The following is an 8,417-nucleotide window of genomic DNA, read 5'->3' as shown; positions in this document are numbered from 1 at the left end:
TAGCACTGATAGGCACAGGACTGGGTGTTTCCACATTCAATTTTAAGGGAAGAAAACTAAGTCTGGCTTAGTGAGAAGGTATAATTCATTCCCAGAGGGAATATTTCAAATAGTAGCTCTCATTTACTGAATACCAAGGGGACGTGACATATTATAAACAGTACCTTATTTAATTAACATGACTATATAATTTATCACTTAAATCAGGACACTTTCAGAGTGAAAAGGGATGCTATACACACTTACATCAAGACAACAGGTGTCATCTTGGATAGTCAAGATGGGCAAGATAGACTTGGATAGGCAAACTGCATGGTTCCCCCCTGTTTAGTTCATGAAATTACTCGTGAATGAGATATGAAACACTCCCTGTTATACAGCAGGAAACTATGATTCAGAGAGGTTAAGGAAATGAGCCCAAGGACCTACAAACTAGTGAGTGGAAGACTCAGGGCTGAACCTCGGTGTGTAAGACACAAAAGGTTCTTTCCTCTAACCTACTTCCCTTCTTGGAACCCATTAGTCATGATATCAGCTGCCAAACAAGATCATTAATTTTGTTTTGATAGCCTGCCTTGAGTGAGTAACACATTTCAAGCTCTGGGTTATGATTTCCAAATACTATCAAGAAATAGGGAGGAAAAGGGTAAAGTGAAAGCCACATGAGGCCAGTAAAGGCATCACATGCTAGTGAATATCTGGCTCCTTCTAAGGGCTCAGGGCTGCCTGAATACTACAGGCCTGTATTAATGCTCATTCAAACGTGGAGAATGACAGTCAGTGGGGCCAGACCTCAACAAGCATCTTTCCCCATGTGCTGGTCTGTATTCTCATGCACCCAATAAACTCCCACATCTAGGTCAATTCACTGCTGATTTTCAGTGATCTGCAATCTCAAATAAATCTCCTTTACTTCTATAACCTGCTGGGAGATATTCTTTTCTCAAGAGCTTAATAGGTGTAAGAAGGTTGAGAGATGATCAACATTCAGTCTGCTCCATGATGGTTCAGTGGGTGATCTCAAAGGGGACCACACAATTTTCATCCTTTAGACCACCTGCCAATTACTGTTTGAATTTTCCTGGTCTCTTAACACAACAGGAACAGGGCCAGCTGGGCCTCTATCAAAAGCGAGGCACACTGGCAGAGACAAGAGAGTTGATATTCTGGTAAAGAAACAACAGCTCAAATCAGTCATAGATTCCAAGCATCCTTACTCACCCACTCCCTAATGAAAAACAATCTTCAGAGACCAAGTGTGTCCCTGAGCAGATATTTCAGTGACCCTGTAAAAGATCCCACTGGGGACATAAGCCAAAATTCAAGCCTGTGTTTCTGACAGTGTGTGGTCTTAATATCGAAATTACTCAAACACTCTAAGCTTCCGATTCCTCAACTATAAAAGGTTGCTTCTCCAGCTTTTCCCATACAGCCTATTAAAACACATTCCTGGTGCCTGAGCTCAGAGATTCTGATTTAGCAGGTCTGGTAAAGAGCCAGAGGACTTGCATGTCTTGTAAGTTTCCATGTCATGACTATGATCATGCCGTCCACGGAGCATACTCTGAACAGTCCTAAACTGTCCCAGTAACTTCAACTTCACAATTCGAGTAAAGATCTGAAACGATGGGAGGATGCTTAGCAGAGGTGCTGACTCCGAGCACCTCTCAATCAACACGTATTCTTTGAAAAGAAGAACAAAAGTCCAAGCGTATTAGTACGACGAAAAGTTGGGGACATTCAATCATTTCTAATATGCCAGGTACAAGACTTAATTACATTCCAATCCCCCTTGTTATAACACATTCTCCATAGTAATTAAAATGGGGTCCCAGTCTCAAATTGTGAATACACCGAAAGTCCTCCTGGTTCTCTTTAATCACAGAATACAATTTTTTGCTCACGATGTCCATGCGTTCTCCTTAGGCTCAGCTGCATCACCATTGCATGGAAACCCCATTTAAAATCATCTTGACTACTACTTAAAAAATAAAACATACATCTTCCCCCTTAGAGCAGTTTTCAGGCAATAAATGAAGTGATATTACTTTGCTGCAACCAGGAATCCCCTCTTACACCAACTGGCAATCCTCTGATCAGCTGGAGTCCTTCAGTTTGTCCTTGTCTGACTCAGCTCAGTCATCAGCGAGCTTGCCACCTCCCCCCCACCGCCTTGTCCCCCGCCCTCCCTCCCTTCCCCTCCGTTCACTTCGGTTTTCTCTCTTCATGACATTATTTAATCTCTCTGTTGCAGCTTCTTAGGATTAGCTACAGCATCTATTAATAGTTTTACTTCTGTTTACAGTTCCAAGGGGAGAAAAATGGTTCATTCCTTTGCTCCAGTCTTGAAGACAGGTCTTCTGGCTGCAGGAGGAAGATGCGCAGGCCCTGTGAATAACCTATTTCCACAATCATTCCACTGTAAAGATGTTAATGTGCCTCTGTGCAGAATGGATCCATTTAATAAGCAGAACAAGTTGGATATACACTCTTTAATTGCTTTCAGCACACCGATTATCTTTCTATGTCACCTATTGTATAATGCAAAAATGTTAACAAAAGCACTTACTGGAGACATCATTGGGAATTAAAAAACAAAGAGACATCAGTTGTCACTAAATATGCCTTTCATGCTCCCAAATGAAACGCATTCGTGCACTCAAGAAATAGGATAGGAACGTGCAGGCCTGCCATTGTCAGATGCAAACATCTTCATTAGATTTTGATCCAGCTGCTGAAAGATCTATAAAAAGAGCTATCAAAGCTGGCAACTCATTATTGGTTCTTTCAGGAAAACTTCAAAAAACCATCCCTAAACCTGCACTGATCTTTTCAGACAACCTCCCTGGTCGGACAGTTGGTTTGAAAAGAGCAGGCATTAAAAACCTCTGCCAAGCCTGCCCCTAGAAATGGTACCTCAAAGGAAGCAGTGCCTGGGACTGCTAGACAGGCCACGATCGCAGAGCCAACCTGTGTTCCCAGACACTTGAGCTGAAAAATCTCTGCCTCTCAACCCCACCCCCAAATCTCCTGTTGTGACCTAACAGCATCTCCTTAAGAGTAAATAAGTGAAAGGAGCCAAACTTGGATCTTCATAGAGCCAAACCAAAAGATTAATATGTTTGATGTCTCCTAGCATCTCATAGCAATAAATCTTCCTCTGCATATTGGCAGTCAACTCATTTCCAGTATGTCATTTTCCACAGACACTGGATTTTTTTTTTCTGGCTGTTTTAAAAAAAAGAAAGAGAGTAGTCAAAGGAGCAAGCAGGGAAGAGAAGAAGGAAAAAAAAAACAGGAGGGAGAAAAGGGAAAGAAAAGGGGAAAGAGCAAATGTCTGGATTCCAGGGATGATGTATGGAGGAGGTTACAGGAAACAAACCAGAAATGTCAAAAGTACATACAATTCTAACTGAATTCTGTTGAAACAGAAGATATACTACAAAAACCTGAATAGCATGCATATGAATCACAGTCCCTAGCATCTTGGCTTGGAGACCTCTTCAGTCAAGCTCAAGTCACAGGAAGCTTTCGACGGATACTGAACAAGTGACAGAAAACAACTGTCAGGGACGTCACTGTCTTTCACACAGGGCCCTCTCCCTGAGAGGTCTATACATCTCCTATTTATGACAAAGAGAAGTGCAAATCATGACCACTATCATTCAACCTCAGTCAACAACAAGAGCATAGCACGTGGACCACTAAATCTGCTTTAGAGTCTTAGCTCTATCTTTAACTCATGCACTATATTACCGACTTCACAGTCAAAAGTAAATTGAATGCTCAAAATATTAAAGTAACATCACATTCATTATTTGAATTAGGTACAAGTGCTCACTGCGGGGAATCAATTCATTATATTTAAATTGTTATTAAAACTATTACCCAAATCTAAATGTTCTTGAGACCCACAACATATTTTTCTCCATAGAACACCCCTGCACATGTGCTAAGTCGCTGCAGCCGTGTCTTACTCCTTGTAAACCCATGGACTGTAGCCTTCCAGGCTCCTCTGTCCATGGGATTATCCAGGCAAGCATATTGGAATGGGTTGCCATGACCTCCTCCAGGGGATCTTCCTGACCTAGGGGTCAAACCCGCATCTCTCATGTCTCCTGCCTTGGCAGACAGGTTCCTTACCACTAGCACCACCTGGGAAGCCCTTAGAATACCCCTTACTCCTTCAACTCATGACCTTTTCAGTGTTCACTTCTGCAGCACACATACTAAAATCAGAACATCATAGAGAAGACGGGCATGGCCCCAGTGCAAGACGACATGAAAATTTGTGACATGCTCCCTATTTTTCAAACTTTAAAAAATAATAAAGTTTATTAATTTTTAAAAACAAATTTTTAAGAGTGATCTTTTCTGCAGAGCTGTAGCTATCAGCTTCCCTCCTGCCAACTGTCTCAGTCAACAGAGTCACATGGATAAGAGAAACAGAAGTTGAGGTCCACGCTTCCTCCAATGAGAGTGGGAATTGAAGCTGGGAACCTACTGCAGCCACATTTTCGGTCTAGAACGTGAGTCTGTTCACAAGGCTCCTCTGTGTAACACCATTCAGCGATTTCCTATTGCCCTTCAGATAAAATCACATCCCTGCTGTGTACCTACAGGCAAGTTATTAAACCTCTCTCTGGCTCAATTTCCTCTTTTATAAAATGGTGATAATAATCGTGAGGAAAATGTAAGTGAAGCACTTAGCACAAAGCTAATCAACATTCAATATTATTATTATTGATGGTATCTCACCAGCCCTGTTTCCTCTCTGTTCTCCTGGACTCTTATCTTGCAGCCACAATCAGCAATGAGTTCCTCACTTTTCCATAATCTTTCTTGTCTTTATGTTTTGGCTTCTGATTTTTTTTTTCTGTTTCAAACACTCTCTTCCTCCTCCTGGCCTTTGGTCAGTTTCTCTTCTGTTAATATATAAACTGCCAGCTCAAATGCATATTACCAAGTTCCCCCAATTGCAATTCCTCTACTGTAAGATGCATCATACGTTACTATAATATCTTAACTGAAATGTCCATTAAGGATCCAAGATTAGATGTGCCTTGCTCATCACTGTATTTCTCAGTAGCAAGCATGGGTACTCAGGGTAGACTGGGTTATAACGCAACTGAGAAAGAAATCTTAGCAGATTATAAGGACAAAAGATTAGCCGTGTGTGTGTGTGTGTGTGTGTGTGTGTGTGTGTATGTGTGTGTGTGTGTGTGTGTGTGTGTGTGTGTGTGTGTGGTGAAGAAAAGTGCAATGTTTATGGTAAGGTGCCAAACAAGGAGTCTGGCACAGCTAGTGCTCAAAAAGCCCAAACTCCCAGATGGGTTTCAGCAAAGCCTTTTTCTTTAAGATTAGTCGTTGATCACACAGGGCTACCCTATCGTTCAGGTGATAAAGAAGCCGCATGCAATGCAGGAGACCTGGATTCGATCCCTGGGTTGGGAAGATCCCCTGGAGAAGGGAAAGGCTACCCACTCCAGTATTCTGGCCTGGAGAATTCCATGGACAGTATAGTCCATGGGGTCACAAAGAGTCAGACGTGACTGAGCAACTTTCACACTTGATCCTACTACAATAACTATAGGCTGTCTCCACAGTGTTCTCATGCCAAATCTCAGGCTGTTGGTTGCCCCAGGTCCTAAAACATTGCTTATCTTATGGTAGAAAGAAAGGAAACCTGGTAACCTTTCATTGCCTCTTGTAAAACTTCCATTCTGAAGTGGGACATATAATTTCTCTTCACATTTTATTGACTCAGGCAAGATACATGGCAAAACCTGATGTCAATCTGATGGGAAATCCTTATGCAGAAAGGTTGCTACAGAGAGGCAAACTACAATATTTAGTGACCTGTAGTAGATACAACAGTGTGTTGAAAAGCAGAGACATCACTCTGCCGACAAAGGTCCATATATTCAAGGTTACGGTCTTCCCAGGGGACACATACAGTTGTGAGAGCTGGACCGTAAAGAAGGCAGAGCACCAAAGAATTGATGCCTTCGAACTGTGGTGCTGGAGAAGACTCCTGAGAGTCCCTTGGACAGTGAGGAGATCAAATCAGCCAGTCTCAAAGGAAATCGATCCTGAATACTCATTGGAAGGACTGATGCTGAAGCTGAAGCTCCAGCATTCTGCTCACCTGATGTGAACAGCGGACTCATTGGAAAAATCTCTGATGCTGGAAAACATTGAAGGCACAAGGAGAAGAGGGTGACAGAGGATGAGATGGTTGGATGCAATCACCAATACAATGGACATGAACGTGGGCAAACTCAGGGAGATGGTGAGGGACAGGGAGGCCTGGCATGCCGCAATCCATAAGGTGCAAAAAGTTGGACATGACTGGGCAACTGAACAACACCACCTACTACAATAGATATAATAGATGGCAATGGGTGTGAATTTAATAAAATATTTCTTTGCTGCAAGTTGACAAATATAAACCCCACACCAATTAACATCTGGCCAGAAAGTTCACTGTTATTCAAAGAGATATCCATTTTGGAATTTTAAAAAATTTTATTGGAATATAGTTGATTTACAATGTTGTGTTAGTTTCAGGTACAGAGTAAAGTGATTCAGTTATATATATATATATGATGGTGGTGATGCCATCCAATATATATATATTCTTTTTCAGCTCCTTTTCTCATATAGGTTATCACAGAATATCGAGTACATTTTAGAAAGTTTTGACTTTTTTCACAAAACCATGTTTTCTGTCATAGGCATTAGTTGCATGTCTGTGTGGTTACAGTTTCACAAACCATACCAGCATGTATACCACTTGTTAGTAAAGAATAACAATTATGCTCAACAACAACAAAATCTCCATTAGTTTGCTTACTTACTCCATGCAATATGAATGTGGACATGTTAGGTTATAGCCAGTCTCACAGAAATATGTAAATTTTCTTGTATAGCAAAAAGGGAACCTTCAAAATAAATTTCTTTGATCTCTCAGCAGAGACCCAGGAAAACCAAGTGACTTACCAAGTGCAAAGAGCTAAACAGCAGCAGAGTTGGACTAAAATGTGAATCCTTTTTTTGTGAACCACCAATTTTAAAGCAAGTGCTCTCTTTAATTATAGCACAGCCTTCCCATGAGGAATGTCACCAAAAGTGAATGAGTGGAAGAGATCACCGTTTAAGAGATGAGGAAACTGAGACCCATGGAGGTGAAATGACTTTCTCAAAGTTATCCACAGAATAGTTCTGTTTTGCTTGACTGCAAGAAACCTTAAGGAAACATCAGTTCTTTCACCAACTAGGAATAGTACCTGCTCTTCACTGAGGGCTCAAAGAAATATATGTTGAATTGAATTGATCTGAAAGTGAACTGAATTGCACTGAAAGGACACAAAATTTAGAGATGCATTTTTTCCCCCATTACACAGCCTTTGTTTCCACGTCCTCTGGAATTTTAGACTTGTCAATCCATCAAGTTACACACCAGCAACTATGACTTTGTTAGTTTCTCCTCTATAATATCCTTCCTTGTTCACTGCTTCCTCTACATTTATAACTGCCATCCTCCTTTGAACATAAACAAATTAATATCTAGAAATATTGTCATCTCATGACATTTATAGAACAACATAGCATCTGGAAAGCAAAATCACCAATGATAAGGGCCTCTGAAAGACCATTAGACAAAGAACTTAATTCCCTCTGAGCTAAGAGGTCAGCTAAAAAAGTGACATAACCCAGATGCTCCTAAGCCACAGGAACAAATGCCATTAAGTTGCTGTCTCCTGACGACCGAGTGATATGTACGAGGAATCAGAATTAAATTTGGAGGGAGAATACAGATTCCGGCTTGGCTCCAGGGATGAAGGATATTAGATAAGAAAGAAACAATCGTGCTGTCAAGTCTAATTGTTTAAAACATAAAACTCTTTCCATATGTCTTGAGATGAAAAGAGTTGCACAGTATTGGGATGCTCTGAGAAACCATACAGAGAAAGAACAGTGTACACCATTTGGGTTGAAAATCTTGACTCTGCTTTCTTTTTCTTCTTATGACCCACCTGGGTACATCGGCATTTGAAAATAACTATACAAAAAGCATATTATGAAGCCTTTATGCTATATCATGGATTTGACTAAGTATGAGAAATGGATGGACTTTGTGGTCAGAGATCATTTGGTTCCAAACCTGAAAATACTCTTTCTTGTTGTTTGATCTACTTTCTCATCTGTAAACAGAGATTCTATTCTTATGGCAAAGGATGTGCTAAGGACTAAATAAGACAATAGACACAAAGTGATTACCACTTAGTAGGCAGGGCTTCCCTGGTGGCTCAGACAGTAAAAAATCAACCGTAACAGTGGGAAAGGCTGACGGCCAAAGGAGAAGAGGGCGGCAACGATGAGATGGTTAGATAGCATCACTGACTCAATGGACA

At 41.0% G+C, this 8,417-nt stretch overlaps 1 non-coding gene across 1 annotated transcript; it reads left to right on the top strand.

Annotated features, from left to right (window-relative positions):
• The first annotated feature begins 4,205 nt into the window (after positions 1-4,205).
• Positions 4,206-4,311, top strand: LOC122686347. Its single transcript, XR_006338718.1, has one exon. It is a non-coding gene; the product is annotated as a U6 spliceosomal RNA (small nuclear RNA).
• Positions 4,312-8,417: the final 4,106 nt, after the last annotated feature.

The sequence above is a fragment of the Cervus elaphus genome, chromosome 29, assembly GCF_910594005.1.
Source record: "Cervus elaphus chromosome 29, mCerEla1.1, whole genome shotgun sequence".
NCBI classification, from domain to species: Eukaryota; Metazoa; Chordata; class Mammalia; order Artiodactyla; family Cervidae; genus Cervus; species Cervus elaphus.
Note: the sequence above shows the minus strand (reverse complement) of the source record. Positions and strands in the feature narration are given on the sequence as shown.